We start from the raw sequence: 22761 nt of genomic DNA on the forward strand, positions 1-22761 counted from the left end.
GATCAATCAACAAAATACAAGTCTCACATTCTAGAACAAGTATTGATGCAAGTATGTGATTTAAGGGAAAATCAAGAACCAACTGTCTCTAGTGTTCTATCCCGCTAAAACACTGACTGCTTAGACATTTCGATACGAATAGCTCCAACTCTGGATAAGCTACAAGAAAAGGTTATATCAGAAACTATACAACCTAACAACAACAATCGCTCAAGGTAATCTATTTACCATTCTTCGTCCAACTCTTCGACAATCGAATTCTGTTAACTCTGGGCTCGACAAACTCCAAACAAATTTGTACATAGGCAAAATATGATCAACAACAACGAACAAACCCGTTGCCAAAGTTCTACTATTCAAACAGTTCAAAATCCCAAAACTCAAACCGGCGGCATAACGGCTATAAACGGATCAAACCGGAAACGCAGTCAGCAGTACAGCATTGCAAACAACTCAAATCAATGCTAAAACAACAATAACAACTCAAATCTAACACATATCAAAATCTACTTTTTCAAAAATGCTTCCAAAAATCATAACAATTGCGAACGATGCTCTATTTCAAAACCGACTGAGAATAAACGATAAGAACTCGTTCATGAACAACATAACCAAAACTCAATCTATTCTAACAACATACGAAAATAGTAGTGCAACTGATAGGAGAAATACTTACTATAGAACGAAGCTCTCGCTGCTGTGATCGCTAATCTTCCTTTAGAAATAAATTCTAATGGACGGATCGATCGGAAACTGAAATAAAAAAGCTTGGAGAATGGTTTGGGGCATCTCTAATGGAGGAACACGGCTAAGGGAAGAAGATGGAATGGAGAATACAAGTCAAAGATCCTATAAATATCTAATAAACTTGATATTTGCATTTTAGTCCCTAAAAAATCCAAAATTTGCAAAATAGACCCTGATCGAAATCAAGTCGGCTTTTGAACTCTGAAATATCTAATTATCTCAAATAAACTCAATTAAGATAAATTTTGGGAGTTATAGATAGATTAGCAACTCCAGAATCGGAATGAGATTGTAATTCGAAAGATTTTATGTTCGAAACTACTCAGATTGTTATGAGTTTGCGATTTGTATTGAGATAGATTTCGACAAATTCAATAATATGCTGTATTAGATGATATACAGATATGAATAGATAGTTGTTAAGAAGTTAGTAATGTTCTGAGATTACAGGAATTATTATAATATATTGTCAAGATAGAGACTATAGATTTATTTTATAGATTGTGGCACTGATTGTCATATGTTCTGAGTGTTTTGGTTGTATGTGATTGCATTATACCATCCTTCGCTCGATGGATTGTCTGATAGGACTATCCAGATTTTCGAGATATACTCAGAACTATGGTACTAGATTCGGTACTAGCTGACAGATTTTTGCCCTTGATTATTTTAATTCCTGTGACAGCTATCTGATAGATGTAGAGATTGTGGTTTTGATTATGAGATGAGAAGAAGATCAGAATTTCTTTGTGTTGAGATGGTATTTCAGAAGTATCAACGATCAGATCATATGTGGTTTGAGAAAAGACAGAGAATATGAAGATTGATCCGTATCGAATAAGAACAGAGCAGATTAGACAGAGTTAGAAATTGAATGATAGATACAGAGTTTGAAGCTTGAACAGAGTGTTCAGTGAGAAATGTTCTTTCCGGAGCAATATCTGATTCAGAAAGAGATTCTAGAAGCGATCTGATGATTGACCCTTGTGAGTATTCTGGATGGGGTTAGTAATCTAACTTATCGATGTATACTCTATATAGATTTATCTGACAGATGAGACTTGATTCGTGTGTATAAGTTAAAGAACATCAGCTAGAATCTTGCCTGTAAACCGCAAACAGATGATGCAGAAACCGATAAGGCTTTGAGTTAATCAGAATAACAGATATAAATTTTGGTCAGAAAGAAGAACAAGATAAGATATAAGAAAAGATATCTAGAGCTCACATAATTGAAGTAAGAAATACTTCTGTCAGCTTTACAGTCTACGAGATTCAGTAGTATGATTGAATGCGATTTCGAGGACGAAATCATTCCTTAGAGGGGAATAATTGTAAGGCCCAACAATATTAAGCTATTAATTGCGGAATTTGAGATTTAAATTCCGAATTTGGGAAATATTAATTGGATAATTTGTGGAATTATAGATTTCATTTTCGAGTCAAAAATATTTAATTTGAGAATTTACGGATATTGAGATTTAAATTCCGGGATTCTTAAATTAAAAGATTAAAATATTTGAATTGATTATTTATGTAATTTAAGATTTAAATGTTGAGTTTGGAATTAAAAAGGATTTAAATTAGAAGCAAAGAATTGATTAAGGACCGAATTGCAAATATTGAAGTTTTAGGGGCCAAAGTGCAAATTGTGTGTGCACGTGGGACACATGTGTACATGCATATATGTGTAAGTGTAGTTACATGTAATTCATTCAGAATTTCAGCAGAAGAACGTGAGAAAGGAAGAAGAAGCCAAATTCTTGATTTCTAAATTTGATATAAATCAATCCGCCTGGTAGAATTCAAGATTGATCGTATATTTGCGATCACGACTTTGAGTGCTACGTTTTGACGGATGTATTATGAAGTTATAAGATTTTTGAATTTTAAGATGATGTTAGAATTAAGATTTGATTGTATAAACGTGTTCTAGTATATACGACGATAGTATATCTAAGATGGATCGAGAAAAGATCATCGTTTGGACATGTTTACAATTTTTGCAATATTTTCGAGAATTCTGAAATATTTGAGAAGTTATTTTCGAAATTGGGCTGATAGATAGAATATATTATGAGTTGTATATGATAGAGATATTGATGTCAAAGTTGTTGGAAATACCGGTTTCAAATCGTTACGCCGCCAATTTGAGTTTTGATTAATCGATCAAGTTGTTAGATTGTTTAACACTTGATGAGGTTGAAATCTTATATTTAGAATGTTATAATGAGGTTACAATTTATATTGATTGAGATATTGATATAAATGACGTTTGACTTGCCGACTTGTAACTGGTGGCGGCGACGGCTTAAGAATTGAATGAGTCTTGAGCAATAGATTAAAAGAGATATTGAATAGAGTTTGAAAGTTTGTATTGAGCTGTTGACATTTTATTTCAAAATCGAATGTAAAGATTATTAGGTTCGAATCAAAGAATTCGAGTTGATTGAAATGCAAAGAAAGTTTGAAACGAAGTTCGATTTTGACTAGCAATATTGAAGGAGCAAGAGTTGGACTGAGCATATTGAATCAAATTGAGTAAAGCTTTGCCAGATTCGAATACTTCATATTTGAGACTGAAAGGTATGATTCGACATTATCCTCGTCAGGTAGAACAACTCGAGAACATGGTGGTTTTCGAGTTTTCCCAAATTACATACTTGCATGCTTATTTGCTCTTATATGATTTTATGTACTATGTGATGAATGTTAGTGTTTGGGCGTGCCTGATTTTTTCAGATTGATGTTTATTGATTTTTATGAGTAATCTAAATGTGGTAGGTTGTTTATAGAGTTTGAATGTCAACCTCTTGAGCCACAATTCTTTTGAAACTCTGAAAGCAGAATCAAAAAGAAAATATTGGACGTGGTGGATTTATATATGGGAGGCTAGGAATGAGATTTGAGTCCTATTACCAGAATTTCCAATATAGTGTTCACAGTCCAGGGAATAAGAGCTTGTTACCACCTTGAGCGGGAGCGTAGGTGGGAGGTTTGATTTTGGGTCATGCTCTTTTCCCGGGATCCCAAAGAGATGATTTATAAAATATCGATTATGTAAGATTTGAAATCCTTTAACCCTCAACCTGTACTTGATTCTTTATGATATTGATATACGATATGAAATTACTCGTTTTATGAGTTGATTCTAAGATGTTAGAATTCCTTTATTGATAGCGTGTTTGTATTTATGTTAATCCTATCGAATCATAGTGATAGATGTCAATGCAAGAATAATACGTTCTTATATACTTTATATGCATTTGATATAGAGATGATTTATGATATGAATGATATGTTCTGCTATGATATATGCTTATATACATGTCGTTTTTACTGAGATGTATTTCTCACCGGAGTTATCTGGCTCTTGCTTTGTCTTTGTATGTGTGCATTGCAATAGGTTAGGCAGGAGCGAGTCAGACGAGATTTGCAGTTCGAGCGCAACCTTGTGCCAAATTTTCTGCCCAGAAGAATATTAGGGAGCGCCTGAACTGCAATATTTAGCAGTTCGAGCGCACCCCAGTTTGAAAAAAAAAATTGTTGTTTGCTTAGCTCTTTGCTTGAACTTGATTAAGTTTAATTGCCCAATGAGAAATGAGATTAGCACCCGAGGTCCCCACAGTATCATACTGGGAATCAAATCCTGCTCAGTCCAAACACCATGTTATGTAGCACGCTGGGCTGTCGCATCAGGAGGTGACTCCCATACCATAAACCATGGACATATCCGGGTCCCAAAACTATGGTTCCCATCCACACATGCAATGGGGCTGAGCAACCCCTATACTGGATAAGCCAACAATACCGGCTAAATCAAGATGTATGCACGTTCAGCATAACATATCAAAGCAGTAACATACAATCATGGCACATAAATGCAAAACATAAGCATGCATACCTGCTGTCAATCTCAGTCAATACTTACGTACCTTACTAAGGCAGTCCTAGAATAATTCATCTAGGTTCCAAGCCTACCATCCAATACTGCAATGCAAAATACCCATGCATCATCTATTATTCTCTAAAAGCCTTAACTAATCTATTACATTCTCCCTAATATTTTTAGGGATCCAAAGTTATACCTGAGTCCGTCGTCAGCCCGCTGATGGCGATAGCCCCAAAATTTAGGCACAGCTCCGCTACTATCCCCGTAGCGCTTCGCCACTCCTGGCCTCCAGTAGGAAGCCTAGAAACCCCCTAAAATCAACTAAAAGAAGATAGGAACGAGAGATATAAGAGGGAAATGAGCAAGAAAAAATGAGCCTCGGCACACCTTTTTATAGACGGCGATCGAAGCCTCCGATCGCACGATCGGAGCTTCCGATCCCTGCTTTCAAACTCTCTCCGCCAACCACGTGACTTGTAGTGACCCTTACCCGGATCACCTACTAAACAGAACTTAGACATGCAATTAACTTAATAAGACAGATATCAGAATAAACTTGCGAAAACCATAAACAAATACAAACCCAAGGAAAGGAATCTGTAATTTATCCAAATATTATACAACCAAATCGAATAGCTGTATCAACCCAAAACAACAGAAATAAAACCTAGACGAAGCTCCAGCTGGCCAACCACTAACTAGCCCCTCTTGGATCCACCCGCCTCGTCCAATCGCAAACCTGCCCCATGGAATAGGGTGTCCAGAAACACAGAGTACGAGACGTGAGCATAAAACGCTCAGTACGAGAGTATGAGTATACATGCATGCAAAGTGAACTCCCTATAAACTCGAGGTCAAGGATCAGATAACAGAGACAGACCGGGCCCTGGTATGTAGCACATTGTGCCGTCGCTTCAGGAGGTGGCTCCCATACCATAATATAAGTGGATATGCCGGACCCAAATCGATAGAAGTCCAACCACTAACAGGATAGGGAAAAACCCTACTAACAGACATCTCGAAGGAGATAGCTCAGTATGTAAATGAATGCAGCATAAATCAATGACATATAAACCATGAAGTCACATAATACATGCATACTCAGTCAGGATATCTCGAACAGTACTTTCGTACCTCAAAACAGTGCAAGCTCTACCAACTCTAGGTCCACGCCTATAGTCTGTTCTACACTGCCAAATGATACTACTATCATTAAAGTGCTCTAAAAGCCTTAACTAAGCTATTGCATACTCCTAAATATTTATAGGAAGCAAAAGCTATACCTTCGTCCGTCGTTAGCCCTTTGATGTCGATGCCTCCAGAACTTGGGCACAACTCCGCTATGACTATCGAACGCCTCGACGACTCCCGGGTCAAGCCTAGGAAGGCTAGAACAACTCGAATACGACTAGAGTAGAGAGGAAATCCGGAATTGGCAATTGAAACTGAATTCTCGGCCTTCTATTTATAGACAATGATCGGAGCTTCCGATCCTCAATCGGAACGTTCGATCCTGCCATCGGAGCTTCCGAAGATCCTGATCTGCCACGTGTCAAAATATTACTTGTTGACTTCGGATAGGGGTGATCAGAGCTTCCGATCCTGATCGGAGCTTCTGATCTTGCCACACGTCATGCCTGACGTAATACCATCGGAGCTTCCGATCCTGCATCGGAGCTTCCGATCCTGTTCGGAACTTCCGAACTCACCTTCGGAGCTTCCGAACTCTATCCAAGTAATTATGATTAATTCCTTAATTACTGATTTTGGTTACGGACTACTACATGACTAACTTCTAGAGGACACTTTTCGACAGTAGATCGGAGCCTCCGATCTGAGTTCGGAGCTTCCGGTCTCTACCGAGCCTCCGAACCCTATTCGGAGCTTCTGTTCTCCTTGAAGATCTAAGCTCTACCAGACCATTTTTTACCGTTCTGGATCCATTACTCAACGTAGTAAACCCATTTGAAGATCCTTTAATCATGTTTTAGCCAATTAAACATAATTAGGTCCATGATTAACTTAATTTGGATACGTGCTACTACATTTATACTTGCCTTAACTCCAAGCAAACCAAGAAAAGGAGCTGGAATTCGAAAGAAATGAAGTCCTTGCTTCCTTAGGAGTGAGCTCCAGCCGGTGGGGAGGTAGGGCGGCGGCGGCGGTGGTTACTGTGGAGGTGGAGGTGGCCGACAGTTTTTGTTGAAGAAGGGGGGTGGCAGCTAAGGAGAGGGAAATGGAGGGGAAGGGTTTCTAATTTGATGTGTTCTAGGTTTTGGGAATAAAATGTGGGAATTAAATTGTTTATGTGCGTAAAAGTCTTAAAAGTGCTACTTTAATAACTTAATGAAGTGCTACTGGGTGTATTACAACTCTTACACTACTCACATCAAATCTCTTAAATTCCATATGTTTGAAAAGTTAAGAATTTGAAGGAAATAATTAAATTTCACTTGCCCGGATTTTAAAATGCTAAATTTGAAAAGTTTTAAAATAAAACTCTAAAATGTCATAAAACAATTATGGTCACCCGAAAAGTCTTAAAACCAAATTTTATCTATTTTCATCAGTTTCTTATAAATCTCAAATTTTCTGAAACTAAGAGTTACCGCCAAAATCCACCGTCTCCACATGTCGGACCCGGAATCACTTGACTCAAGAACTCAAGTTTAATTAGCTTAAATAATTAAGCAAAATAAACATTTAAAGGAATTTAAAACAATGAAATCTCTGAAATTAAAATTATAAATATTTAAGCGAAAATAATTTCTATCCGGATTTTAAAAATACAAATTTTGGAAGGTAATTAAATAAACTTTATAATTTCTTTTAAAATAAATAAGGCTACCCAAAAATCCTTAAAATGAAGCTTTACCTACTTCCCTCAACTTTTAAAGATAAATTTACGATGCTCAAAAATCCTTAAAATAATCATTTAATAAATTTCCTCAAGTTTACTACATAAAACTCAAAAATTAATTATAACTCACGACTCTGCTTCCTCCTGCTGGCCCTGATATAACAAAAACTCAAGAATTATTTTAAAATCAATACTTAAACATTTTGATGTCACAATGATAAATAAAATATTTAAATAATAAACGGAGCGATTAAAATAATTTAAATAAACTAGATGAACGTTTAAAAGTCTTTTAAATAAATACATGAGCGGATTAAAAACATTTAAAACAAGTTGGACAATTAAAATCATTTAAATAAATAAGCTAGACATTTAAAATAATTTAAATAACTAACCGATAAACTCAAATAATTTTAAATAAATAAGGTGGAAAATTAAAATCATTTAAATAAGAAGCTTAAAACTTTAAAATCATTAAAACAAATAAGTTGTATAATAAAATAATTTAAATAAGTAGACTTAAACAATTAAAATCATTACTTAAATAGTTAGTACAATAAAATTATTTAAATAAATAATTAACATTTTAGTAACACATAACTCAAATAAATAATTTAAATCAATTAAACTTAGAAATAATAATCATAATATTTGTTTAATTTAATGCATGCAATTTTTTAGATTGGATTTTATGCCCTACAATTAATTTATCCCTTAAATGGAATTTCGTCCTCGAAATTTAAGACTTGCTAACTAGGTCCGGATACATTATACCAGATCGACACTAAATTTTTCAATCCTTGCACCCACATCAGCTTTCTCTGCGTACTCTGATACTTATTGTTATCTATATCATCAAGGATCTGACTAATCCTACTGCAATATAAATTCACAATCCTTATTGTTCCCAAATGATGGTATCTTAAGAGAAATTTCAAATCATTGTTCCAATGTAACTTTAAGAGTTTTAATTCGTCACCTAAAGTCCTAAAATATCTGATACTTTCCTTAGTTTGATAACTTTAAATCCTAGGTCACAACTTCAAGCAATAAAGGTCCGTAAAACCAATAAATAATTTATGTCGACCGCAACCATAAATTAAAAGTTTTCTAACAATGAAACTATGCTTAGTGTCTATTTACCAATTAAGCTTGACATATATAATATTGAACTCGGGCTCCTGAGAAGTCCACAAGTTCCCAAAATACTTAACAACCAAGCGCTCAGCTTTCCTAAAAGAAATTTTATCACTGCACAAATTTACTTTCGATCTAAATTTAAAAACATAAAAACATCATCTTACCGCCACTGATAAGTTACACAACCTACAAATTTTTAGATCTTTAAGTCAACGCACAACTTAAACTTTACTATCTTTATATTCTCCATTAGTACCCAAAATTTTTTCCACATAATCGATCGTATGCTAATAACCGTATACTAATCCACTAACTCTTCTTGTCATGATAGCTTCAGTAAAAGAATTTTCTCAAAACTTTTTCATGAAGCGCAGTTAAAAAAATTTCTACATCATTAATCGTAGTCAAAACTCCGTCGAAAATCATTGAAAGATATGCTTACAAGTTTTAAATAACTAAATTATGCACACCCGCTATAAAAATACATGCTTTCGAAAATTATATTTTCGTTGCCAAAACATTTTCTTAAATTTTTTTTTCTCACAAGTCAGCGCATGCCTAAAAAAAATTTTTGCATGCAAATAAATAATTTCAGACATCATTTTAGAAAAGACAGATTTCAATGGAAGTTGTTACCCGCAAAAGTTCTCAAAATCCTCAATCGACTCACTAGACTTGTTCAAGCTTCTAAAATCATTTAAACTCTCTTCCAAAAATTCATATGTCCGACCCTCTACCAAAACTCCTCTGCGAGTCTCAAACTCTGACTCATACCCAATAATCAAATTTCAGACCTTAAACTCGACAAAGACAGCAACTTAAACTGCCGATACCTCAACTTACAACAGCTTAGCAACTAGGCTAACTGCATCCATCTACAATATAGTAGCAACTTAAAGAACCAAAACTTGAACGTTTGACAGCCACTAGAAAAATCCACAACAACCCAAGGATTGGACAACAATAATTACTTAGTGACAGCAGCCTAGCAGAACCAATTGACAATTTCGTATACTGTCCATAGCAAGAACCCACTTCTCAATTCTTATCTGTCACACTAGCATGCATCTTACACTAAAGTCAAGTCCTGGCTACACTACCGACTCAAAACAGAACCCAATCCAGAAGCAACATGACAACAAGTGAAAGATTCCAAAAATGGTACCCCAACTTGCTTAATCTAACGGCTTGCTTAACTCGACTTCTAGACTCTTATCTACTCAAATCAATGCTTCTCCAACATTTTAGCTTATATCTCAATTCACCACACTTAATTCTTGATTGCTCACAACTAGATCACCAGTCCCTAACAACGCAAGAACACAATCACAAGTTACAACCAACCAACCCGAATCCTCCATCGACTCAACTTCTAGACAAAAAAAACTTACTCACAATAGTCCAAAACATAACTTACAATACTCCCAACACAACATCAACAACCATCGAAATAAGATCAAGTAGCAAAACCAAAATCCATCGGCGACGGACATTTTAAAGAAAACAGAAACCAAAAATATTAAGGAAATGTTTAAACAGTATTTAAAACTTGATTTTCCATACACGCAAATCATCAATACCAAAGCTACGACCTCCTGATGTATTACAGAAAGGTAGAAACATGCATTTTTAAATAGGTTTGAAGCTATCAATTAGAGCTATAACTGTATTCTAAACCCTTCATTTTAATTCTAGCACGCAACATTCCTCAATTTGATGTTCACACAAAAATTGCAATGATACTTTAAGTCTATCCCAAGTCCTCGCACAAGTTTTGATTCATTAATTTAACTGACAAAACATATGTCTATCAACTAGAGCTATAAATTAGTTGTATCCGACCAAAATCCATTATAAGAAAATAACTTACAATAATAACACCACAATTAATATCTCATAATGCACAAGTTAATATTCTTCGACAGACTCCTATCTTCTCATCAAAATTATTAGTGCCCTTTAGTATATCGAATAAATTCCACGTACTGTCTAAAACTGGAAGGAATATTAGTACACCAACTCCGCTTAACTTGAATTCGCATGCTTTAAAAAAAACGTTTAAATGGTACACTTTAAACTACTAAAAGAAAAATTTTAAACAAAAATAAACAATGAACTACACATTTAGATCATTTAAACACCTAAATTTGAAAATATTTTAAAATGGATGACATCAGAACATTTAAAGTAATAATTCAAATACGAGTAACATATAAAATTCATTAAAACTTATAGACTTTGAGGCGAGACTTCTCAAGCTTCTTGCGACCGGCAGTAGGCACAAACCCAAACCAATACCATGTTCTGATACCAACTGAAACGACCCAATTACCTCTAATATTTAAAATATATTAAAATAATGCTAAATTTTTCAAAAAATTTGGCATGACCTATTTAAAACATTTAAGATCCACCCGCCTGAACAACACCACAATAATTGAACTACAAGAGAACAATATAAACGAAGAACGTGCAAGAACTGAAATGAAGATAGTTCAAAGTTTGCGAGTGCAAAAGTTTAATAAACAAATGTTAATCATGCCAACAAAACTGATCTTGAAGTTCTTAAATTTACATCTAACCAATATACAAAATAAAGGAAATCAAAACTATACGTTTAAATAACATCTACGAAAGACTAGCATAGGTCGGAGGGATGTTCCAAGCCCGCATCGCATTCCACTTAAGATTCATGTCCCTCGATTTCAACGAAAGTCTAACCTGCACCAAGCAAAGCATTGAGTCTAAAGACTCAACAGGTATAAAGCATGTAATAACGAAGAATACATAATACATGCACACGACTTTTAAAATAATTGTACTCAAAATACTTTGATACTTTCCTCGGAAAAATGCTTGAAGTTAAATGTAAACAAGACTTAGAACTTTAAAGAAATCGCATACAATGAACTAACTCAACTTTAACTCAAACTCACGCTTGAAACTTTAACTTTACTCATGTCTTTAAACATAAACTTTCATAAATTTTAAGTTTGAACATTATTCTCTGAATTTAGATCCTCGATTGTGACCTTTTTTTGTTTGGTCAATCAATGGCTACAATACTATGCCCGACAAGGAGGCCAAGATTTCTCCCGACCTCACATTTCCTCTCTATGACAAGGAAACCAAGATTTCTCCCGGTCCCACATTGCCCTTCTATGAAAAGGTAACCAAGATTTCTCCTGGTCCCACATTGCCTCTTTATGGCAAAAAAACCAAGATTTCTCCCGGTTCCACATTGCCCCTCTGATTGGGTAGAGGAAACAAGATATCTCCTGGCCTTTCCCTATACCTCTGATTTGGCAACTGAGCCGAGACATCCTCCGACCGACATTGCACGTCTATTGTCACAATAAACTCTCCTCATTCAAAACTTTTACTTTAACTCAACATCAAACTCAAACTTTCACTTGCCTCACAAGCACAAAAAGTTTTGTACTCATCTTGCTTAAAACTTAACTCAAATCAATGGAAGACTTCTTTAAAACAACTCACCCAAATACTCAACTTTAAATGATGAAAAAAAATTTTAGAAAAAGGAAAATAATGATTAAGTGGCTGCCCCTAGGCTAAGCTAATCAACTACAACTTCCCTTTCTCCTCAACCAAGCCTCACCACGAGCGTTCAAACCGAAAAAAAAACCTAACTCGATCTTTTCTTAACCGAATTGACCTCCACTTGAACCGAAATCTTCTACACACCCTAAACTAACCCAAGGACTAGACTCTAACTTCCGGTGTCATCCCGAGTAGCCTGATCCAATAGGATTCCCGGACAGCCCTTAAACTTCGCCAAAAATCTACACTAACCATACTAACTTGCAATATTCCTAACTCGATCATAACTAACCTGAAATGCTCTGAATTTGGACCAACATGCTCCTCACATCCTTGAATACTCCCAGAGTCAGCCCCTTAGTCAAATCTTATGCCTAAGCCTGACTTAGACACCATTTTCCCAACAGCTACAAACACGACCAAAAATCTGCACAAGTCCACTTCTAACTTAGCCCCTTACTAACACTTCACCCAACGAATTTCTCAAATTCCAGTCTACATACCAACCCTAATAACACCACTTATCCCACGTTGAACCCTCGATCCAAGCCCTCACAACCGAAGCTAGCTCAAAGTTCAACTCTTAGCCGACTTGCCCCAACTCGGGCTCCATTCCACACGCCTCCAACATATATCAACATGCCCTCATTTCCAACCCTTCTAACCATCTTAAACCTCATCCAACACACCATTTAAACTCCAATTCAACTAGCCTAGGACGCCCCTTAAGCATCATTCAACCACATTTCATAAATTGAGCTCAAACACTCCAAGTAAAAAGCTAAATTTTTTGAAACAAGCTAGCACCTTCAAGAATCAATCAACACACAAGACAGAGATCATTTCAACACAAAGAACACATATGAATATCGAAATTTAGGCATGAACCCTACTGATTTTTATGAGAAATTTGAAATACAAGCTCAACAATTCACCAAACTCGAAATACATGAAGGAAATCAAAGCATGCACATAATATCTTTTCTTGGAGGCCAAATAACATGTTTATACTTGCCTTAACTCCAAACAAAACAAGAAAAGGAGCTGGAATTTGAAATAAATGAAGTCCTTGCTTCCTTGAGAGTGAGATCCGGTCGATGGGGAGTGATGCAATCATGTATATCTCGCACGTTGTTGAGGTATCTAAGGACCCATTGGAAATTCCACGTGGACCAATTACGAGAGGTCGAGGCAAGAAATTTAAGGAGGCACTTCAATCGTTGATGATGGATTTTCAAGAGGGTGTTGAAATGCTTGAGAATCAATTTGAAGGAAGCTATAATGTAATTGAAGTCCAAAGGGATCAAGGAAGTTAAGGAAATATTGAAGAAAAGTCAAAAATACAAAGCTGGGTTCGAAGCCATAGCGCGCCCGCGCCTATATATCCGTGCACCCACGCCCTCATATGCGACATTCCAGCGCGCCCGTGCTGACGGATGATAGTTTGACGAAGATGGTGCGAAGCTCCAGCGCGCCCGTGCTACTATCCTTGTGCGTCCGCGCTGCATCCTGAAGCAGCCAATTGGAATATGAGTGACTATCGCGCGCCCGCTCTATTGATTTTTACACACACAGAGCATGTTAGTGTGTGTGTTCGGGAATTTTAATATTTTGACATTATTTTTCCTATTTTGAGTCTTTTAAGCATACTAGGAAACTTTTAGGAGATATCCTTGATATCTTTAGATATATTTTGTATTATTTTGCGATATCTTTTATTATTTTGTAGTTGTGTTATAAATACAAAAAAGACATTCATTATTGAATAGATTTCAGAATTTTGATATTCAAACTTTAAAATTCTCTCTTTTATTGAGCTTTTGCTTACCCCAAAAAACAAACTTATCAAAGTTATCAACTTTATGGCGTTTGTCGATTGTTCTTCTTCATGGATTGTCAGAAACAAGTTTTCTGAAAGTTCCGTTGAGAATAATTGTTTTCGTTCGTGATTGTTTGTTGCTAGTTTCAAGTAAACTAGAGTTGAATAATCCAAATCTATTACTTTTTTTCAAGATTGAGCAATTTATTTGATTTCTTTTTGTGTATTGGATTGAGGGTTCGATTTTAATATAATCGTGTTTGCTTTCCATACAACAATAATTCATATCATTTGGTATCAAAGCCAAGGTTTTGAATCATGTATCATATCTTTTCGTTCTTCGTGTTCTTCGTGTTCGTCGCTCTTCATCTGAGTCTATTCTGTTTCAAATTTCCAATTCGTTTATGTGTCAATCTTGTCGCCAAGTTATCGTGTCTTGTGCTACAAGTTATCTAGAAAAAAAATAAAAAAAAGAGACAAAAATCGGTCAAAAAAAAGATAAAGACCGAAAATCTTCAAAAAAATATATAGAAGAAGCAAGATAACTTGTGGTCAATTATTTTTTATTAATCCTTAGGTGCAAGTAAAAAAAAATCACGTCCATAAATTTCTCCTACTTGTTTTTGTCAATCTTCGAGAGTCAATCTTCAAGTGTCTACAAGTTGTGAACTTGAGAGTTTGATTCACTTCTACACAAAGCAAAAAGCCTTCTACATAAATTTTGAGTGAAAAAAAAGAGTGGTTGAGTGAATTTTCTTTGGAGTGATTTGTGAGAATTTGTGTGAGGTAATTTTTATTACTAACCGTTTCTTTCAGGTACAATGAGTTCTAATAAAAAGGGAGATGATAGTTCTAGCCAAGGGTTTTCCAAGACCCAAATAGATGATTTGTCTAAGATGGTGAGGGAAGCAATGAGGGCCGAATTGGAGACAGTGCATGAGAGAATAAGTACACTTGAAGTTGGTGGTAGTGAGGATGATGAGAGTTTTGGTAAGAATTGGGGTAGAAATTGGCGAGATCAAGAGGGTGAAAGAAATAGAAGGGAAGCGAGGCGTAGAAGATACATTGAAGGAGGTAGAGAAGATGGGAATATTAGTGGGATTAAGATAAAGATTCCTTCATTCCATTGAAAATCTGATCCGGAAGCTTATTTGGAGTGGAAGATGAGAGTGGAGTCCGTGTTTGATTGTCACAACTACAGTGATTGAAAAAAATAAAATTGGCGGCTATTGAGTTTGTGGATTATGCTCTTATTTGGTGGGATCAACTTGTTATTTCTAAGAGGAGGAATCGAGAGAGGCCTATTGAGACATGAGATGAGATGAAGCAAATTATGCGAAAAAGATTTGTGCCAAATTACTACTATCGCGACATGTTTAGGCGGCTACAAAATTTGAAGCAAGGTTCGAAGAGTGTCGAGGATTACTTCAAGGAGTTGGAGGTCACCATGATTCGATCGAACATTGAAGAAGATCGTGAAGTAACTATGGCTCGTTTCTTATGCGGTTTGAATAGGGAGATTCAAGACCAAGTGGATCTTAGACATTGCATGGATCTTGAGGATATGGTGCAAATTTCCATGAAAGTGGAACAACAACTCAAAAGGATAGGCATGGATCGAAATCCTACGGCAGGAGGTTCTTCCAATTCTTGGCATCCAAACGTTGTAAAATGAGAGGATGTCAAGCCACTGTCCAAGCCAAAAATTGACACCAAGCAAGAGACACCAAAGCAAGGAGTGCAAGGTAAATTTGAAACTCCTAATAATCATTCTAGAGATATCAAATGCTTTATATGTAAAGGTGTTGGTCATATTGCTAGTCAGTGTCCTAATATAAAAATTATGATTGTGAATGCTTGTGGTGAGTTTGAGTCGGAGAGTGAGGAGGAGAATTATGATGATATGCCTACGTTGGAGGATCCCGCTGATGAGGGATATGATGCAGTTGTTGGAGAGTTATTGGTGACTAGAAGACTTTTGAATGTGCAACAAAAGGAGGAGGAAGAAAATCAAAGAGAAAATTTATTTCATACTAGATGCTTTGTGAAAAATAAAGTGTGCAGTGTCATTATTGATGGGGGTAGTTGCACTAATGTGGCGAGTAGTGAGCTTGTTGAAAAGTTGATTTTGCCTACTTTGAAGCATCTTCAACCATATAGATTGCAGTGGTTTAATGATAGTTCGGAGGTGAGAGTGACTAGGCAAGTTGTGGTACCTTTTTTCATTGGTAAGTATGAAGATGAAGTGTTGTGTGACGTAGTGCCTATGCAAGCTTGTCATATTTTGTTAGGGAGGCCGTGGCAATTTGATAGGAGGGTGACACATGATGGTTTTAAAAATCATTATTCTTTTCCTATGAAAAAATAGTTTGTTGTATTGTTGCCTATGACTCCAAATCAAGTGTTGGAGGATCATTTGAAAAAGAAAAAAGAGAGAAGAGGCCGAAAAAAAGAGTGAACAAAAAAGTGAGATGACCTTAGAAAAAAAGAATGAAAGAAAAAAAGAAAAAAAATTAAGAGGAAAGAGGCCGAAAAAAAATATGTATGGCCCAAAAGAGTGAGTTGCGAGATATTTTACATGTGCATACACCACTTGTGTTGATTTTCTATAAGGAGATTCTTCTTAACACAAGTGGTATAGTCGGAAATCTTCCGAGCAATGTTGTTTCTCTTTTGCAAGAATTTGAAGACTTATTTTCGGAGGATCTACCTCAAGGATTACCACCTCTGAGGGAAATTGAGCATCAAATTGATCTTGTTCCCGAAAGTGCGTTGCCAAATCGTCCAGCCTATAGGAGCAACCCGGAGGAAATAAAAAAGCTAGAACGGCAGGTAAGTGAACTTCTCGATAAGGGATTTGTGCGTGAGTTAATGTCTCCTTGTGTCGTACCTGTTTTGTTGGTTCCTAAGAAAGACGGTTCATGGAGAATGTGTGTGGATTGTAGAGCCATTAATAACATTACCATCAAGTATAGGCATCTCATACCTAGACTAGATGATATGTTAGATGAATTGCACGGCTCTAGCATTTTTAGTAAAAATGATCTTAAAAGTGGTTACCATCAAATTAGGATGAGAGAAGGTGATGAATGGAAAACTGCTTTTAAAACTAAATATGGTTTGTATGAGTGGTTGATTATGCCTTTTGTGTTAACTAATGCACCTAGTACTTTTATGAGGTTGATGAATCATGTTTTGCGTGCTTATATTGGAAAATTTGTTGTGATATATTTTGATGATATTTTGGTGTATAGTAAGGACTTGAATGAGCATGTAGAACACTTGAGAGTTGTGCTAATTACACTAAAAGTTATACACTTGTATGCTAACTTGAAAAAGTGTGTATTTTGTACAAAAGAACTTGTGTTTCTTGGTTTTGTTGTAAGTGCTCAAGGTGTCAAAGTTGATGAGGACAAGGTAAGTGCTATTCGAGATTGGCCAACGCCTACTTCTATTGGTCAAGTTCAAAGTTTTCATGATCTTGTAAGTTTCTATAGGAGATTTGTAAAAGATTTCAGCACTTTGGCAGCTCCTATGACAGCGGTGATCAAGAAGAATGTTCCATTCCATTGGGGTGAGGAACAAGAGAAGTCCTTTAATATTATCAAGCAAAAATTAATTAATGCGCCTTTACTTTTATTGCCTGATTTTTCTAATACTTTTGAACTTGAATGTGATGCGTTAGGTGTAGGGATTGGAGGTGTTTTAATGCAAGGAGGACGACCAGTTGCATACTTTAGTGAGAAGCTTAGTGGGACGTCTTTGAATTATCCTACCTATGATAAGGAGTTTTATGCACTGGTAAGGGTACTCGAGACATGGAAACACTACTTGAGGCCAAAGGAGTTTGTGATTCATACGGATCATGAATCTTTGAAGCATCTCAAAGGACAACAAAAGTTGAACAAGAGACATGCCAAATGGGTGGCGTTTGTGGAGACTTTTTCCTACATTATCAAGTACAAGCGAGGGAAGGAGAACGTGGTAGCGGATACTCTATCACGAAGGTACGTGCTTTTATCTACTTTAGATTCTAAATTTTAAGGATTTGAGTATGTGAAAGAGTTGTATGCTAAGGATCATGACTTTGGTGAGATTTATGCGTCATGTTTGCATGGTCCAAAAGATAAATTTTTCATGCATGATGGTTATTTGTTCAAGGAAGATAAGTTATGTGCGCCTAAATCGTCCATTCGAGAACTACTTGTTAGGAAATCACATGGGGGTGATTTAATGGGATATTTTGGTGTGGCTAAAACTTATGAAGTTTTGCATTAACATTTTTATTGGCCACATATGAAGCATGATGTTGAAAATATTTGTGAGAGGTGTGTGACTTGTAAAAAGGCTAAGTCTAAGGCATAACCACATGGATTGTATACATCACTTCCCGTTTCTAGTGAACCATGGGTAAACATTTCTATGGATTTTGTTTTAGGACTACTGAGATCTAAGAAGGGGAGTGATTCTATTTTTGTTGTGGTTGATCGATTTTCTAAGGTGGCTCATTTTATTGCGTGTCGTAAATCTGATGATGCTTCTCATGTTGCAGATTTGTTCTTTAATGAAATTTTTAGATTTCATGGCATGCCTATGAGTATTGTGTCTGATAAGGATACTCGTTTCTTGAGCTACTTTTGGAAAACTTTATGGTTCAAACTTGATATTAAATTGCTATTTTCTACTACTTGTCATTCACAAACGGATGGTCAAACTGAAGTCGTTAATAGAACGTTTGGAACTTTGTTGCGTGCTATAATAAAAAAAAATTTTGAAAAGTTGGGAGGAGTGTTTGCCTTTTATTGAGTTTGCATATATTCGTAGTGTACATTCTACTACAAATTTTTCTCCGTTTGAAATTGTGTATGGTTTTAATCATTTAACTCCATTGAATTTGATTTCTTTGCCTATGAGTGAAAGGGTTAACATGGATGGTAAGAAAAAGGCTGAATTTGTGAGGAATTTACATGAGAAGGTGAAGGCGAACATTGAGAAGAAGAACTTGCAATACACAAAGCAAGCAAATAAAGGTAAAAAGAAGGTTGTGTTTGAGCCTGGTGATTAGGTGTGGTTGCATTTGCGGAAGGAGCGTTTCCCAAAAAAGAGACGTTCAAAGCTTCTTCCTAGAGGCGATGTACCTTTTCAAGTTTTGGAGCGAATTAATGATAATGCCTACAAATTGGATTTGTCAGGTGAGTACAATGTAAGTACTACTTTCAATGTTTCTGACTTATCATTATTTGATGTAGGTGATGATAAAAATTTGAGGACAAATCGTTTTCAAGAAGGGAAGGATGATGCGATCATGGATAGCTCACACGTTGTTGAGTTATCTAAGGACCCGTTGGAAATGTCACGTGGACCAATTACAAGAGGCCGACGCAAGAAATTTAAGGAGACACTTCAATCGTTGATGACAGATTTCAAGAGGGTTGTTGGAATGCTTGAGAATCAATTTGAAGGAAGCTATAATGTTATTGAAGTCCAAAGGGATCAAGGAAGTGAAGGAAATATTGAAGAAAAGTCAAAAAATACAAAGCTGGGTTCGAAGCCATAGCGCGCCCGCGAATATATCTCTGCGCGCCTGCGCTGACGGATGATATTTTGACGAAGATGGTGCGAAGCTCCACCGCACCCGCGCTACTATCATTGCACGCCCGCGCTGCATCCTAAGTAGCCAATTGGAATATGTGTGACTATCGCGCGCCCGCGTTATTGATTTTTACACACACCGAGTGTGTTAGTGTGTGTGTTCCGGAATTTTAATATTTTGACATTATTTTTCTTATTTTGAGTTTTTTAAGCATACTAGGAAACTTTTATGAGATATCCTTGATATCTTTAGATATATTTTGCATTATTTTGCGATATATTTTATTATTTTGTAGTTGTATTATAAATAAAACAAAGACATTCATTATTGAATAGATTTTAGAATTTTGATATTCAAATTTTAAAATTCTCTCTAGAATTTAATTGATCTTTTGTTTACCCCAAAAATCAAACTTATCAAAGTTATCAACTTTGTGGCATTTGTCGATTGTTCTTCTTCGTGGATTGTCAGAAACAAGTTTTCTGAAAGTTTTGTTGAGAATAATTGTTTTCGTTCGTGATTATTTGTTGCTAGTTTCAAATAAAACTAGAGGTGAATAATCCAAATCTATTACTTGTTTTCAAGATTGGATAATTTATTTGATTTCTTTTTGTCTATTGGATTGAGGGTTCGATTTTAATATAATCGTGTTTGCTTTCCATACAACGAAAATTCATATCAGGGAGGTAGGACGACGACGGCTACTGTGGAGGTGGTGGTGGCCTACGGTTTTTGTTGAAGAAGGGGAGAGGGTGGCGGCTAAGGAGATGAAAATGGAGGGGAAGGGTTTCTAATTTGATGTGTTCTAGGGTTTGGGAATAAAATGTGGGAATTAAATTTTGTGTGTGTAAAAGTCTTAAAAGTTCTACTTTAATAACTTAAAGTATTGTGCTACTAAGTGTATTACAACTTTTACACTACTAACACCAAATCCCTTAAATTCTCTATGTTTGAAAAGTTGAGAATTTGAAGGAAATAATTAAATTTCACTTTCTCGGATTATAAAATGCTAAATTTGAAAAGATCTAAAATAAAACTCTAAAATGTCATAAAACAATTATGGTCACCCGAAAAATCTTAAAGCCGAATTTTATCTATTTTTTCAGTTTCTCATAAATCGCAAATATTGCGAAACAAAGAGTTACCGCCAAAATCCACCGTCTCCTCATGCCGGACCCGGAATCACTAGACTCAAGAATTCAAGATTAATTAGCTTAAATAATTAAGAAAAATAAACATTTAAAAGAATTTAAAACAATTAAATCTCTTAAATTAAAATTATAAATATTTAAGCGAAAATAATTTCTATCCGGATTTTAAAAATATAAATTTTGGAAGGTAATTAAATAAACTTTATAATTTCTTTAAAATAAATAAGGCTATCCAAAAATCCGTAAAATGAAGCTTTACCTAATTCTCTCAACATTTAAGGATTTAAAATAAATTTACAATGCTCGAAAAAATCCTTAAAATAATCATTTAATAAATTTCCTCAAGTTTATACATAAAACTAAAAAATAAATTATAACTCACGACTCTGCTTCCGCCCGCTGACCCTGATATAACAGAAACTCTATAATTCTTTTAAAATCAATACTTAAACATTTTGATGTCACAACGATAAATAAAATATTTAAATAATAAACGGAGCGATTAAAATAATTTAAATAAACTAGATGAACATTTAAAAGTCTTTTAAATAAATACACGAGCGGATTAAAAACATTTAAAACCCGTTGGAAAATTAAAAGCATTTAAATAAATACGCTAAAAATTTAAAATAATTTAAATAACTAACCGATAAACTCAAATCATTTTAAATAAATAAGGTGGACAATTAAAATCATTTAAGTAAGAAGCTTTAAACTTTAAAATCATTAAACAAATAAGTTGTATAATAAAATAATTTAAATAAGTAAACTTAAACAATTAAAAGCATTAATTAAATAGTTAGTACAATAAAATCATTTAAATAAATAATTAACATTTTATTAATACAAAACTCAAATAAAGAATTTAAATTAATTAAACTTAGAAATAATAATCATAATATTTATTTAATTTAGTGCATTCGATTTTGTAGATTGGATTTTAGGCCCTACATGTAAGATATCAAACAGTTTATTTCGACAGCTTATAAACTGTTTTTTTTTTAAAAAAAAATTGTCAAACAAATTTAAAGATTTTATAAGATCTGACAATAACCCTCTAGCCACGATGAATTTAAATCGATTGCAATATTCTAAATATTTGAAATCCGTTGTGATTAGCTCAATTATAGTGTAAATTAATATCAAGATGAATTTGATTTTTTTAAATTATCTAAATAATGAAGATACATTATTTTTTGAAAGAATACTAAAGATACATTTAGGCCCCGTTTGGTTTCAAAAACCAGGCCAAAAAAACACTTTTTAAGTGTTTTTCAGTTAACAAGTTGTTTGGTTGACCAAAATTGCTTAAATAAGCACTTTTTTAAGTCAAAATTATAGCTTTTTTAAAAGCCAAAAATTGCAGCTTTTAAAAGCACTTTTTTTAAAAAAATCTCTACAAAATCCAAACGGGCTCTTAAATCCATAATTTCAAATTATTTCATCCAAACGAATTTGATTTTTTTAAATTATCTAAACAATGAAGATACATTTAAATCCATGTATTTCAAATTATTTTATCCAAGCTCAACCTTAATTTATTTGTATTTAATTATTTATTCAAAAACTCATATTTACTAATTTACCCAAAATTACAAAAAAATAACACTCTGTGCGCACGGATGAAATACTAATATAATAATAATAAAAGAAACAAAAAGATATAATATACTACCGTTGGGAAATTTAAAAAAAGGTGATTAAAAAACAAAAAAAATGAAAATAAATTTTTAAAAATAAACAATAATGTTGAGAAATTAACATAAAATAAAAAATGTTATTGAAAATATTAAAATGTAATTAATAAATTTTTTTTTAAATACAGAGATAGTCAGCTACTTGTTGCCTGACGCGCGCGTCCCAATTTCCAACAAGGTGAATACACCCATCTTGTACCTACAACACTTAAAAAAATAAATAAATAATCATAAACTGATCTCAAAGTTTGTGACCGATTTATAGAAATACCTGTAAACTCTATTCTTATATCGGAAGTGA

At 34.7% G+C, this 22761-nt stretch overlaps 1 pseudogene; it reads left to right on the forward strand.

Moving 5' to 3' along the window:
• Positions 1-13297: 13297 nt before the first annotated feature.
• LOC140871191 (uncharacterized) lies at positions 13298-19576 on the forward strand (annotated as a pseudogene).
• The last annotated feature ends 3185 nt before the right edge of the window (positions 19577-22761 follow it).

The sequence above is a fragment of the Henckelia pumila genome, unplaced genomic scaffold (genome assembly GCF_033568475.1).
Source record: "Henckelia pumila isolate YLH828 unplaced genomic scaffold, ASM3356847v2 CTG_429, whole genome shotgun sequence".
Taxonomy (NCBI): Eukaryota; Viridiplantae; Streptophyta; class Magnoliopsida; order Lamiales; family Gesneriaceae; genus Henckelia; species Henckelia pumila.